The sequence below is a fragment of the Oncorhynchus gorbuscha genome, linkage group LG08 (genome assembly GCF_021184085.1).
Source record: "Oncorhynchus gorbuscha isolate QuinsamMale2020 ecotype Even-year linkage group LG08, OgorEven_v1.0, whole genome shotgun sequence".
Classification (NCBI taxonomy): Eukaryota; Metazoa; Chordata; class Actinopteri; order Salmoniformes; family Salmonidae; genus Oncorhynchus; species Oncorhynchus gorbuscha.
In genome coordinates this window covers 20514680-20530398 of record NC_060180.1, presented here as the reverse complement: position 1 = coordinate 20530398, position 15719 = coordinate 20514680, and positions in this window count along the sequence as shown.

Here is a 15719-nt window from a genome sequence, read left to right as displayed (position 1 = left end):
TTCAAAGTATAGCTGAAACTCACGTTTCCTTAAACATGCTGTTTGCTCAACCCACTAGCGGAAGAGAATGAGTAAAGGGGAACCTGTTGGCGAGATAACATTACTCATCCCGTCAGGGGCGATATAAGGGTAACTCCCAAAAACAGATGGTAGCCTATCTTTGCAAGATACCTTTTTGATTCAGTGATAGAGAGCCAACCAAAACGTGGAGAAGCATCTTCATGTCATTTGTCAGCTGGGGAAGGGAAAACGTCGTAATACTTTTACTGGAGGATACTAAAAAAAAGTGCAGTCATGTTACATTGATGTTATGTCTTGTAATGTACATAGCATTATGGGGAGTAAAAGTTGTTGACCACATTTTGGGATATTCTTAAGCAAGACCCATACCTTTGTTTTGCCATTGGTTACCTTCACAAGTAGATTCCAGCCCAATGACGTGACAGAATACACTTACAGTATATTTTTACTCACATAAGGTCGCTTTCTTTTCAAATACAGTCTTCAGGCCTGTTCGGGTACAAATTGCCATGAAGCACAACGCTGACCAACAATTACAAGAACATGTAATGGTGTTGCCTGTGTTGCTTGCCACTCATCTTGTGCATGTATCTTCTGCAGAAACAGTGCCAAGAAGTTACCAAACCCATTAAGATCACTTTCAGAAATGTCACAGGGATTATAGTGTACATCAGTAAAAAAATAAAAATAATAATAATTAAAAAAGGCCTTTTAAAACGAGGATGCCAGGAGCCCTGTATAGAAGCTGGTTCTCACCATCAGAACCTATTGTGGTAAAACAATACTATAGCAATACGATAGCATGCAACTAACTATATGCAAGAAAGGAGTCAAACCTTGACAGACTAGGCTGCTTTTCTCATCTCTTCATCGGACGAGTTATTCACACCTTCTCCAAGGACTCGTCTTCAATGTGAGGCATGCGAGACACGCACAGTCTTCAAAGTGGCTAGGCAGAGCCAAACGTCCAGCCCTCCCTCTGCGGACCATCATCTGCAAGCCACTGGCTCTTTCCCTCTGGGGTTAGCTTACACCCCATGCACCCATAAAAGCAGCATGGCATGCCACCTCTTCTCCTGTATACACAACATCATTTTGCCCTTTTGTTGCGCGGTGCATTTTCTTTGTGTTGTTTGTGGACAGGCCTACGTATGTACAGTATTTCAGGGATTTCAAGATCCACTAATGGGCACATTTTGAATGCCATTTGTTGTTAAAAGACTAACAAGACCACACATATTTTACAAATGAACATTTATGTAAATACCTGTCAGGAAAGCTGATACCATTTCACATTATGGCAAAACAAAATGTAATTTCCTAAACCGGTTTCAAAAATTTTCACATCCATTGGTTACAGCCAGGTAAAGGTACCGCCCATCTGAGTCGGTAAAACTCCTGAATAATGTCACAGCTACTTAGCTTATCTGGCCAGGGCTCCCCTCTGACAATAAGCCCATTCTTAGCTTCCACCTTTCATGTCCCTCTTAGCTCTGAGAGCCACAAGACAGACCGTATATCATTTCAAAAAGAATAGTCAAAGCTTTCAAGTGAGCACGTCTCTTGAAACGTTACCCAGCCATAATTACAGTGTGGGGAAGATGGGGTGCTTTGACATGTGCAGTGGGTCACTGTGGTGGTTGGGACGTTTAGAGCTCTGGGGAGGGAGAGCAGAGATGGGGACAAATCACACATGCACAACAGCCGGGAGAAGGGGATATGGTGAGTACGGTTTTCATGGCAGGTCTGGTCTTTTCCATACAGGGGGGTTGAGGGGAAAGATGTGAAAATCTAAGTGGCATGATCTAATGACCATTTATTGAGTAGATTGAATAGGATATCATATGTTCATGGCGGAAGCTGCTGTAAAGGTTATGGCTTTATTATAGTTGAGCGATGTGACAAAAGCTGGAGGCACTGCTGCAGGAGGGTTCAATACTGTCAGTCCAATCGGATTTCAGAACAGTGGCTCAAATTAGTCATCCACAGACTTGAATCAGAAACCTTTTTAACATCTGTGACCAGAATACTTTTTTTTTATACGATGTGCGGTTTTCAAGGCCTGGGTGTCTGGAGGAGTCATCTCAGGAGTATCGAGGGACACACAAATTGAAACAAATAAACTTAATGTAAACCAGATTGATCAGTCAGCGCAGCCCTATCTGAAAAACAGTGAATCCCACAGAGCTCTTTTTCCCCAAAAAGTATTATAGTAATTGCAGAGGAAATCGTCTCTTTTCAGAATTACTTTGGGCAAATTCACTCTGTCAACAATACCAATGTGCAGTAGAAGACGGTAGTCACGGAAACCAGGTCAGTGAACCTGGTGCAATTAATCGCTCCCTTGTCGTGGGTATCAATTTGGTTCTCTATCACTAACGCATCATTGGCATTCGACTATAATCTCAAATGATATATTTTATTCATTCAGTTGTAAAGAATGTAGATACATTCTATCCATGTGCTCCAGACAGATGCATGGCTTGTCATATTAAAAATGAAGGGCTCTGTGAAAGGTTTAGCTATTTGACAGAGAGGACACGATTTTCCCAAGCAGAGTAGAACTACGGTAGATGGAAACCAGATCGGTCGACATAGCAGGTTCCCCCCAAACTGCTCCTTTTGTTAAATGATGATCTGTTCAATGAATTCAAAACCGTTCGATAATGTTGGGCTGGGGTCAGGAGCAAAGAGGGACATCCTGTGACCAGGTTGCACGAACCCAATAGATTTAGGCCCGGCAGGCTCTTTAATGACAAGGATATGATTATGGAAAGAACTCAACATTCCAAGGCCATCTTAATATGTTGGATCTTTCCCCGATCCTAAATGGGAAGCAGCTTAGTTCACGTGTGCTCTTGTATTTGTTTTACAGAGGTAATTCGATGTGTCTGATGATGGGCTGTTGTTGTTGATGTACAGACCATGGAAAGTGGTTTGCAACTATAACAAAATAGCAAGAAAAAGGTCACTCTAGGTTGTATTCAGCCTAGGCTTTATGGTGAGTTCTAGAATAAAAGCTACATTGATCAATTTGTAATAATCAATCATGGATTATATAATGACCTTTTGACTGTAATGTTCTCGTATTGCACTGTACTTCTTCCATACAAATTTGAGCTTAAGTACAGCAAACCATACTGTTTTCATACTATGCCATTCTTTGATAACTTGCATTGTGCCAGTCAAAGGCTACATTGGTCAGCAGCACATCCTGCTAGTGTTATTTTAGAGACTGATGATCCCTCCAGTAAGCGATTCAAATAACGACGTGCTTGCAGTGACAAAGATCTGTCTTTGCAATGAAATAGCTGTGGTAGCGGCCAGGGTGGCGATGTGTCATGTTATAGCCCCATGGTGACACAGGTAAGAAGGTATGCCAGTGTGTCTCACCCATTTAGACCACCCAGGCATTTGGAGAAGGCTGTGCCATAACACAATCTGCTCTTCCAGGGTGGCAGAGGACCATAACCTTACCTACCTGGAAGAAGCACATATCAGTCACATGTCAGCTACAGTACGTTCAAATTCTGTGGGTCTGTTGGGGTGACCGTATTGAATACCCATTGACCTATTGGTTCGTACCCTAATCCAACATATGGTTAATTAAGGAGAACAAATAGACAATTGCACATCTGACTCAAGATCTCTGCATCTCCTCCATACTGTTAGACAACAACAAATAGTCTGGTTCAATCACGAATCATCACATTGTTCCCTAAAGTTGCCATTCCTCAGTAAAAGTTAATGCTGTAGGTTTGCGGACATTGGCACATTGTTCAGGGGAACAGACTTGGGGGAACAAGGTCGTACACTCTTTGAAAAAAGGGTGCTATCTAGAACTTAAAAGGGTTCTTTGGCTGTCCCCATAGGAGAACCCTTTGAAAAAAACATTTTGGGTTCCAGGTAGAACCATTTTGATTACAGGTAGAAAACCCTTTTGAGTTCCATGTAGAACCCTTTACACAAAGGGTTCTACATGGAACCCAAAACAGTTCTACCTGTAACCAAAAACGGTTCTCCTATGGAGACAGCCGAAGAACCCTTTTGGAACTCTTCTCTCTAAGAGTGTAGTGAGAAGGGCTGTCAATAGGACATGGTCCCTTTGACCTCTGGGGGTCGGCGAGGTGACATTCCAGCCCAGGTTAGCACAGGGCTCCTCAGTGTGGGAATGTCTAGTGATGGAGGGCCGGACAGGTGTCTTTATCGCTAATCCACAGCTGTAACCATAAATCAGTGTTGCTAAGGCCCAGCAGTCAGAAACTGCAACACTACAGGGGGACTGTTTTAGGACCAGGGCTTAGGAGTTGGGGGAGCTTATGACGTGTTGCACCATGATATGCAAAACCACAAAACCAGCCTCTCTATCATGATAGTGGGGCACTGGTGAACATGATACCGATGAGGACAGTAGGCTTATATTGTGGGCAGGCAGCGGCCGAGATTAGATCAACCCTTTCCAGTTTCAGTCTGTGATGATATCAGGGACTGTCAAAGACAAGGTAGTGTTGGCTGATAACATTTGAGCTGAAGCAGCAGTATGTTGCAGTGATCTAAAAATATGTTGTCCAGCAGAACTGGACAGAGGTTTCTGTACACCAATACACCAACTTGCCATGTCAGATATCTAGCTGAGGACATAAAGTTGTGTTCCTTCTCAGCAACTCAGCCTGCAACATTCAGATGCATTCACAGGGGGATATTCTAGATTAGATAGCTCGACGAGTGTCTATATAACAAACCTTTATTTTGTGCTAGGTGGCAGGTGCTTAGTTTCCACACGGATAGGGTTTTTGTGAGCTAAATAAGGACCCAGCATAAGACCTTTCGTTGCCTCCAAGCAGGCCTTTAAAGGCGAGGTGACACACCTGATGCCTGGACTGGTGACTGGAGTGGCTGTACTGTTGAAGTGACAACCCTGGCACGTATATACCCCCCCCCCTCCCCCAGGACTACGCATATATTACACTGCTTCTGTACCATGGCGAAGACCTAGGCTTCTAGTAGGCCTCCTGTCGAGCTTAAAGAGACAGGGGCGGAACTCAAACAGATAAAGGGACTGACAGGGAGAGAGGGAGAGAAAAATAAAACAGTGAGTAGAGAGAGAGAGAGAGAGAGAGAGAGAGAGAGAGAGAGAGAGAGAGAGAGAGAGAGAGAGAGAGAGAGAGAGAGAGAGAGAGATCCGGTTGTGGCCTTTGTCTCATGGACCAGGATACATTCACAGTGGCTCTGTGCTGATGGAAGAATGACACCTACTGGCCCAGGGACAATGGCTGACACAAACACTCAGACTTATTTCTCTTGAAAACATTGTGACCTTTGGAAAGTGTGTACAACCTATATTCTAATGTCCTAAATAATTAATATTTTCCAATAATTGATCACGTTTGTTGATTGGGTGAATATGGTGTTTTGCAAATTGGTATATGTGGTTAAATGTAAAGTCATTTCAGTGCTATATAGATTTAACTCATCATAACCCATTATCATTATAAGGATCAATGCATTTGACTTCCTAGCTTACCTATTGTAATTTCTAAGATGAGTGAATAGATCAAACTAAATATTTTCATGCATGTTATTCGCATGACATTTCACTGCATAGGTTTTACTTGGTAACTTCTAATTAAAGCATATACCATTAGTAATTACATATATGTTTGATACCCTCAATCTTCTACTTAGAGTGAAGCAGTGGAGATTCCTGCTCGGGGTCCAGTTTTTCAAAAGTATTCTGGATTTTGCTTATCAGATAAGATTAAATCCATAGAAATAGAATGAATAGAAGGAATTTCGGACTCCTGCTTTATTCATTCTAATGCATTGCATTTAATCCTATCTGAAAAGCTGGGCCCTGGTTTCAGCCTAATACCTGATCCTGTGGGCTCTGTGTTTACCTGGTATTGTTTTTGCATCCGAAACCAGAGATGAGCTTCAAAGGGATGCACACGTGACAGGTTTGCGTGCCAATGGGCTTTTGAAATCCAACACTGTTATGGGATGTAGTTGGGGTGACTGTCCATCAAAGTGATGTGCCAATAAACAAGAGCCTTAAATAGGGTAATGCAGACATGTCAAGAGGTAGTTAGGAATCCTTTTTAAATGTGCTTGCGCTCCATCGCATTACCATATGAACATGTGAAATAAATTAGATCGCTAATGTCATTGATATAAGCAATGTGTACTAATGTGTACTAGCTCATGAGGACACCTGCTGTTAAATATAATATATGGAATATCATACTGACTACGTGGTTGGAGTTACTTCTGCGAATTCTGTCTAGCAGGTTGTGATGAAGATGTGTGTGTGTGTGTGTGTGTGTGTGTGTGTGTGTGTGTGTGTGTGTGTGTGTGTGTGTGTGTGTGTGTGTGTGTGTGTGTGTGTGTGTGTGTGTGTGTGTGTGTGTGTGTGTGTGTGTGTGTGTGTGTGTGTGTGTGTGTAGACGTGAGTACAGTGTCTTTGGAAAGTATTCTTGACTTTTTCCACATTTTGTTACATTATAGCCGTATTCTAAAATGTATTCAATTGTTTTTTCCCCCTTCATCAATCTACACACAATATCCCATAATGACAAAGCAAAAACAGGATTTCAGAAATGTTTGCTAATTTATAAAAAATAAAAAAAACTGAAAAACATTTACATAAGTACTCAGAGCCTTTACTCAGTACTTTGTTGAAGCACCTTTGGCAGTGATTTGGTATTTGGTAGCCTGCATATCAATACCAATACATACACACAAGTGGAGGCTCCTCAGAGGAGGGAAGACCATCCTCAGTGAAATTTCATAAAAATAATGAAACATAAAAAAAGTTATACTTTTTAGAAAAAACTATACTAAATATATTCATATGTCACCAAATAATTTATTAAAATACACTGTTTTGCAATGAAGGTCTACAGTAACATCAACAGCACTGTCTGGGGTCGCACCACGGTGTAGCCGGAGGACAGCTAGCTTCCGTCCTCCTCTGGGTACATTGACACCAATACAAAACCTAGGAGGCTCATAGGCCACACCCCCTTTAATAGACATACATGGCAATTATGACCACTTCTGGAGGATGTCCCCAGTCTTAGCTTTTGCAGTATGACATAACATGTTGTCCATCCAATCATAAAATTAGGATCAGAGAACGAACCTAGTAAGTTGTAATGGGATTGTGCCACAGAGCATTATAGGGGTTCTGTGTGTTAAGAACCCCTTTCATTCTCTGGGGTACACGGAAAAGTTGCGAATTAAAAATGAAGGTCGACCTCTGCCTGAGATCAGTTTCATGAAGACGGCTGAAAAGGTGAGGGCGTTCAATACTAACTTGAATCAAAAGTATAGCTGGTTAACAAGGAGCCTTTCATCAAGCCTCCTGTATTGTTGGCCTTACCTGCTTTTTGGAAGGTCTAAGCCTTGGTCGAAAGGTGGGTGCAGTGACCTGAAGAACATCGATCGTTCAGCTAAACGAAAAAACAAACGCAGGAGACAAGGGCACAAGAGCAACTACAAGGAGCTGGTAATTGCACGTTATGACGCTTTACTTGCTGAACATCTGGAACTTTCAACTCTTTTCTGGGATGTTGAAAACAATTAAAAGTTATGAGGGTTTCCACTTTCCTCCGGTATTTATTTAGCAAAGATAACACATAATCACTCAGGACAGACACAAGCAAAAACTCATGACATAAATGTTGCAGCAGCCTAGATTACACCGAAACAGAAATCTGACATGCTGATTCGGATGAAAACGAGATGATTTTTTCAGTCTGATCAACCGTTAAAAATTGCCCCACTGCTCTGTCTGCTTACAGTTGTCAGTTATCGTCAGGTATGTGGATGATCAGGGCTTTATTCAGGAACGTTTCTTGGGATACGTTGATGTGTCAAGTGGGTGAGATGCGCCGTCTGTGTTTGACTTGATGAATTTTGAGATGTCTGAGTTTAAGGTCATAGAGAAACTCGTCGTCCAAACCGACGATGGCGCAGCTGTAATGGAATGTATCTGCTATTTGTATTTACAGCTAAGTCCCCTCTAGTTCCCTGATTAAGAGGTGATGACTACTCCACTCCACTACCTTTGTAAACTTTCCCCTGACATGAACTGAAGCCACGTCTCATGTGCCCGCTCCTCCCCTGGCACATTGAATGTTTCCTCTCCTAAGCACTGTGAGTACCCCTATCAATTTTCTCTCATTACAGTATGTAGAGTCAATCACTTACACAATCATATTATTACTCAATGATTTCACTCGTTGCATGGACTAACTCATTCTAAGCTCTTTTGTCTAACTGTGTAGAGTGTCATCTTATAGTTTTTTTTGTCTTCCCAGTCAAATCCTGTCCTGGTCAAGCCTCTGAACACCTCAACTCATGTCTCATACTCTCATTCAATCACTGCTGTGATCCCTTTCCAACACGGTGTAAGTATCCCTCTCATTCCCCATAATATTGTACTTTAATTGTCTTCATTAAATGATTTAGGTTAAAATCATTTGTCTTTGACGATTTTTGAAATAAACCCTGTGCATTCCACACCTGTACTGTGGGTCTCCCAACTGCCTGTAGCTCAGGACCTGAAGCAAGGAGATGCATATTCTTGATACCATTTGAAAGGAAACACTTTGAAGTTTGTGGAACTGTTAAATGAAAGTAGGAGAATATAACACATTCGATCTGTTAAAGATAATACAAAGAAAAACACTTTTTTGTACCCTCTTTGCACGAGAAAGGCCATAATGTGTTATTCCAGCCCAGGCACAATTTAGATTTTGGCCACTAGATGGCAGCAGTGTATGTGCAAAGTTTTAGACTGATCCAATGAACCATTGCATTTCTGTTCAAAATGTTGTCACAAGACTGCCCAAATGTGCCTAATTGGTTTATTAATACATTTTGAAGTTCATTACTGTGCACTCTCCTCAAACAATAGCATGGTATTATTTCACTGTAATAGCTACTGTAAATTGGACAGTGTAGTTAGATTAACAAGAATTTAAGCTCTCTGCCGATATCAGATATTTCTATGTTCTGGGAAATTGTCTTGTTACTTACAACCTCATGCTAATCACATTAGCCTACGTTAGCTCAACCGTCCCACGGGGGACCTACCAATCTTATAAAAAGAAGAAATGATGCAGTCAGTCTCTCCTCAACTCTTGGTCAAGAGAGACTGGCATGCACAGTATTTATGTCAGCCCTCTGATTACAATGAAGAGCAAGATGTGCCATTCTGTTCTGGGCCAACTGCAGCTTAACTAGGTCTTTTCTTGCAGCACTCGATCACACGACTGAACAATAATGGAATGTGATGTCAAAAAACACAGTATCTCTTTATTACAGACGGACCCCTCCCCATCTTTACAACCATTGAATCTATATGTTTTGATTACAGCCTCGAGTCTTCTTGGGTATGCCGCTACAAGCTTGGCACACCTGTATTTGGGAAGTTTCTCCCATTCTTCTCTACAAATCCTCTCAAGCTCTGTCAAGTTGGATGGGGAGATGTTTGATTGGGTTGTCCTGGCTCAGAGCCTTGTCCTGAAGTCACCCATGTTGTCTTGGCTGTTTGCTTAGGATCGTTGTCCTGTTAGAAGGTGAACCTTTGCCTCAGTCGGAGGTCCTGAGCACTCTGGAGCAGGTTTTCATCAAGGATCTCTGTACTTTGCTCCGTTCATCTTTGCCTAGATCCTGACTAGTCTCCCAGTCCCTGCCGCTGAAAAACATCCCCACAGTCAGTGGTGTAAAGTACTTAAGTAGTACTTTAAAGTATTTTTACCTAAGTAGTTTTATAGGTATCTGTGCTTCACTTGACAATTTATATTTTGGACTTTTACTTCACTACATTCCTAAATAAAATAATGTACCTTTTACTCCATACATTTTCCCTGATACCCAAAAGTACTCGTTACATTTTCCATGCTTAGTAGGACAGGAAAATGGTCCAATTCACACACTTATGAACAGAACACCCCTGGTCATCCCTACTTTCGACCTCATACCTTGGTTTTTGCTTTGACATGCACTCTCACCTGTGCAAATCCACATCATGTCCAATCAATTGAATTTACCACAGGTGGACTCCAATCAAGATGTAGACACATCTCAAGGATGATCAATGGAAACAGGATGCACCTGAGCTCAATTGAGTGTCATAGCAAAGGGTCTGAATACTTACGAAAAAGGTATGTTTAAAAAAATAGATATATATTTGCAAAGTCAAGGGGTCTGAATACTTTCTAAAGGCACTGTATGTGTATGCATGTTTACCTATACTTATGGGAACCAGAAGTCCTCACAAGAATAGTAAACTAACAAAAGTCAACCAACTGGGGACATTTTGTTAGTCCCCACAAGGTAAAAATGCTATTTCTAGGTTGTTTAGGGTTAAGGTTAGAATTAGTGTTCGGGCTAGAATTAGCTTTAGGGTTAGGTTTAGGGTAAAGGTTAAGTTTTGGGGTCAAGGTTAGTGTTAGGCAAGAGTTAGAGTTAGGGAAAACAGGATTTTAAATGGGACTGAATTGTATGTCCCCATAAGAGACTGTGTGTGTGTGTCCTATGCATGCGCGAGTCTATGTGTGAATGCACAGTTGGTGCACTGCGTTGAGGATAGCATATTTAGGAAAATCTTTATAAGTCTTATAATCCATTTTTCATTTACAGGCCCTCCTACTATCAGGTCAATTCCATAGAGCTGAATATGGTACTGTAGGCTAAGCATTTCTACAGGTGGCACTACCCTGCTGGGAAAGGAACTCCTGTACTTTGAGAAACATCTGTATTTGTAAGAGAGCAATTCTACTGTATGTCATTGAACAATAAATTCATTTTTTTTTCTTTTACAATAGACACACATTTAGAGTCCTTTGCCAACCCATGGCGCTGAGCTTGACTCCTTTTCCAGATGGATGCACAGCAACTGTTGGTCCAGCCCTTCGCTGTAGATGCTTAATACACAAACTTACTGAGTCACTCAGGTATCAAGTGTTTGTCACGAAAGTGAATCCACCGTTTGCTGTCAAGTAGCAGAGTGGCGCAGAGGGAAATTCTCTGCAGATTTAGGTAGGTGGGTAGGTGTTTAATGTATTCTCTCATAAGCGGATGTTTCAGCAAACACAAAAACAGTAATGCAGAGAGGATTAGAAGCCTATAAACCATGTTACGCACCAATGCAACAGTAGTAAGTAGTCAACATTAAATCACCACTCTGTGCTGCTATACAAAGCAGCATGTTGACTTCTCCTTGTAGATTGAGTATTTTAAGAGAGTCAAAGTTCACATTTGCATTTCCACTTGTTTTCAGGTATTAAGCAATGGAAAATCCACCTTTACTTTGAACTCAAACCTCCATTTGACGTCCCAGCTTCGTAATGGGGATTTTAATGATGAATATAACCCTTTTTTAATGGGGAAAATATGGAAAGCTGCCTCGATCTAGCCCGGGGCCATAAAATGAGATTCGCTTGTGGCAACCCTTGTTCAGGCTTTCATCGGTAATTAGTCTGTGTCATGGAAAACAGTGTCTTTAAGAAACGCCCTGTCAACACCTCTGTACAATCCACAGTTTGAAAATCAGGCACCTATTAAAGAATCGGACATTTTGGAGAAGGTCTCAGTAACACTTTCCCTTGTTCGCGTGGAAACATTCTTATGCGTTCTACATATTTCAAGGCTTTCATACTGTCTGGCAGCACTGATCTTTCAGAGAGTCCCAGGGTGTGCTTTTACTACAGTGGCACCAACATCAATGTGAGTGATAAGTGACAGTGTAGACAGAATTGATCCACTGTTCTGCGCTCTCAGATGAATATGTCCGTGATGAAAACAGAAACTCCAACTGGGACTCCATGGTTCACATTCTGTTGAGAGAACAGAGTGGAAACCAGACGGCCATTAGAACCTACTGTACAACATTTATACAGATTTTTTTTTCTTTTTTTTTTCTCTCCATTACAAATCATCTGACCATTAGCTAGCTAGTGTGGTCATGTGGTGTCCAATGCTATTTAAAAAGCATTAGCTCAACTTCAACAAATATTGTTCTGTCCGCGATAAGTCTAAATGTTTTGTCCTCATACGAGTGATTATTTGAGCACCCGAGCAATACCCCAAGTGATCCTACAGCACAGCAACGGTTCACAGCCCATTTTTCAGTCCTTAGCAAATACAGACGTTAGCAACAGATGTGTTGAGGACAAAACACGGATGACAGATGCAATCTTCTCATGCTAGCCTATCATTCAGTAACTCCACAGTTATGTTGTGATTTATGAATTGCTTTAAGACAGAGCAGGCTGGATTTCATACACCCAGCTGTCTGTCCGTCCCTGTCCTCTCTCCACTCGCCTTCATTCTTGTTTTGGTCTACACAGGCAATGAAGTGAAAGTACCACACAAACAAAGGCCTTGCCACCATGACCGGGTATCAAATGGAGAGAAATTCTCTTTCCCCCCCCCAAAGTTCTCCCTTCAAGAGCTGAAGGGCGAGGTTACTGGACAGGGCACTATTTAGTCCACTCTTCGTTTTGAACTCCGCATCAGATTACATTCATGAAATGGCTGACATATCGTGATGTCCGTTCGTTTGGGTGTCCTAGCATTCCATGTTTGTGTAGCACATAAATAACGTGCCTCGGCGAGCGTCAAAGTACGGAAGATAAAAATTGTTGTTGAAAAGTATTACGGAAGACATTAAGATGAGACAAAATTTGAAATTAGACAGATGAAAAGCTTGTATTTTTAGACATGGCCTGTCTTGGTGGCTGTTTGTGTCCTCAGACCTCCATCTTTCACAGGAACAGGAAATACTGAAGATTGCCTGGGAGATGACGCTCTGCCAAGTTTAAATGCCACCGCTAAAAATACTTGTGTGGAATGCGGGGCTTGGCAGTGGGGTTAACTCGGTGGCCTGGGCCTTGTCGCCACTCTGCGGGCCTTTTCTGACACGACAGCTCCGTCTGAACGAAACCTGAAGCCGGCTCCTCTGTTCAGCTCCTTCACTTTAAAGCCTTATTTCTGTTCGGAGACTCTTTTTGGGATGACTTGCCGGGTTCCAAGGGCAGATGAGGGGGATTTGAGTGCTATTTCTGGGGCCCTTGGGGGGTGTCCTATTTGCCTGTCTTGAGGGCCCCGGGTTTTGGGAGAGGCACTATCGCCCTCTTGTCTGGGTCCTATAAATACCTGCCATCGGTGCCCATGCTGAGACGGCATGATAGGTCTATTTTTTTTAGCATGTTTTTATCGTTACACTGGCGGGACAGCCTGTCCCTGTCCCCCAACTTGCCCACCCCATCCTGCTTCCTCCAGCTCTGGTGACCCGCGTCACGAATGTGCAATGGCGTCTAGCATGATTAGACACATTTCAAAAGCCATTTTGGGGATTGTGGACTAGAGGCATTTCTTACGGACTTTTAATTTTATTTAGAATTTCATGGAGTGGACTTCAAAATGTCTTATATTGCTCTGCCCCACCTTTTAATTCATAGCATCATGTAAAAAAGCTAATTCGTCTAAATGTCTGAGCACTTGTCAAAACATGTTTTATACATTTCAAATTCAAGCCCTTCAGCAGTTCCTCTCCCATCCTCCCCAAGGCTCTCATTCTGAATGTTGCTCGACGACATACTAAACTTCAGAGGAAGTTCTAACAGTGTCAAGACCTGATGAATGGCACATAAAGCAATCAGGCATCGACCAATTCCAGCTGAAATACATGTGGATCCACGACACTGTGCCTCCAATTCAGTGGGGTATATCACAGACCCTCAGCACACTGGTGGGTTTCCCTCCACAGTCTTAATCTGTATCCCATTCTCTATTAGGCCATTCCCCTCAGGCCTTCACCCCCCCCCCCTCCCCTCCCTCAGGTACTATTTCATTGTAGCCTCATTTAGGATGTTTCTCATTCTCTAACGGAAGAGCTGTGCGTGTATTTCTGGAGGAACGATCTGGTCTAGACTGAGTTAAGTTTGAGCTATTAAAGCTATTAAGTCCTAATTACTGAAGACAGGGTTTTATAGGAATCATAGCGTGGCATGTGAGGGATATTGTATATATCTTTTTCATCCTAGTAATGATACCTGCATACTATATCTCCTACTGTCACGCCATCAGGACCTTTGTGAGCCCTATGAGAATGGAATTGAATGGATGGATGGAAGTGACATTGCTTTAACAGTCTCAATAGAGGAAGGGGCTGCTATTTGGGCCTTCTTTCGTGACTGAGCCCACCAATGGCATTCACAGTACGTCTAATTTGTATGTCATTTCCGACCACAAGAAGAGTGAAGGTTATGGCATTTGGAATGCTTTGGAAAGGTAGAGCTTCAGTCCTCTTCTTATATGGCCTTAACTGACAGAAAAGAAGGCCGTGTAGTTTACTAGGCGAGATATCTCACTGTAACGGTGCAGTAGATTGGCCACACACTCACTTCACCATTGTTGAAAGACATCACTAAACTCATCTCTATTTACGAGACAAAAGCAGATTTGACTACTTCCCACAGATGGTCATGACCTAACCGGCGTAAACAGTACCAACTAAATATTCTCCTGAAACGACTCCTAATTTACGGGGCATTATTACTTAACATGGGTCTTAAATGCATGGGGAAAGCAGCCAAACAGCCAAAGAGTAAACACACATGGATTTCCTTTCCAGCTGGCTCTTTACGGTGCCACCCGAGTGCGGTTTTGGAGGCTCTTTTATGGTGGTTGCTGGGAAATAACTTGAATCCCCTTCCATCCATGTGCTGTTGATGTGTTTGTCACAGGTCTGAATCATCCGAGACTAGATTATGAAAATGGACTCCATATGATTTTCAGCAGCACAGACAAAACCCCAGGATGTTAGAAGGATTAAACATGAAACCATTGTATTACCATGTGTCTCTGCTGGCTACTTATCCAAGGAATAACAGAACCTGTCAAGTAATGCAGAAAGACAATAGGAATTGTACTTTGACTTATAAGACCGTATTGGAAAGGATACGTCTGCTGTCCAAAACCTTACTTGTTAACTTATCCAGGGAACTATTCCATGGTTTAGTCCGACTGCAGACAGCAGACAAACACAGGGGGGGATAAAAAAACAAGTGCTCAAATGTTTAAGACTCCTTTGATTTACAGAGAGTCAGCTGTGGTCAGATTTTGTGATTAAAAAGTTCGACCAGTCAGGTAATAAGAACCACTGAGTGTCTGACCATGATATGTACAGTCTCTCTCTCCACCACAGGAGGGCTAAACTAAGCAGAGCCTTGATGAGGACAGAGAGGATAAGCAGAAGGGGAAACACATGAGTTATGCACAACAAGTGGTTCAAGGAATGGAGCAGCAAGCAACCACAAAAGGACGTTACAAACGTCAATCAGAACTCAGAACTCTTTTAAAATCAACCCAAGACCTGTTGTTGATCAGAAACCTTCCAAGTCTTCCAAGTTACAAAGTGCCTTTAAAGCCTTTCTGACATCAGCAGAAGCAGGAACTGACCAATTCTCCATCACACTCTTCCTGCACTTTACAGCGGGTCATATGGGGAAAAAAGTACAAAGACACTGGAATAAACATCTCCCCCACCCTTACATGACAAATAAAGACTGGGGGGGGGGCTGAATTCTGTTTTGTGTTCAAACTCCACCTGACCCTGACAGTAAAATCTAAGTGACAGAAAGTAACAGTGATCACACTATATAGTCTCCACTAATGTTTCTCGT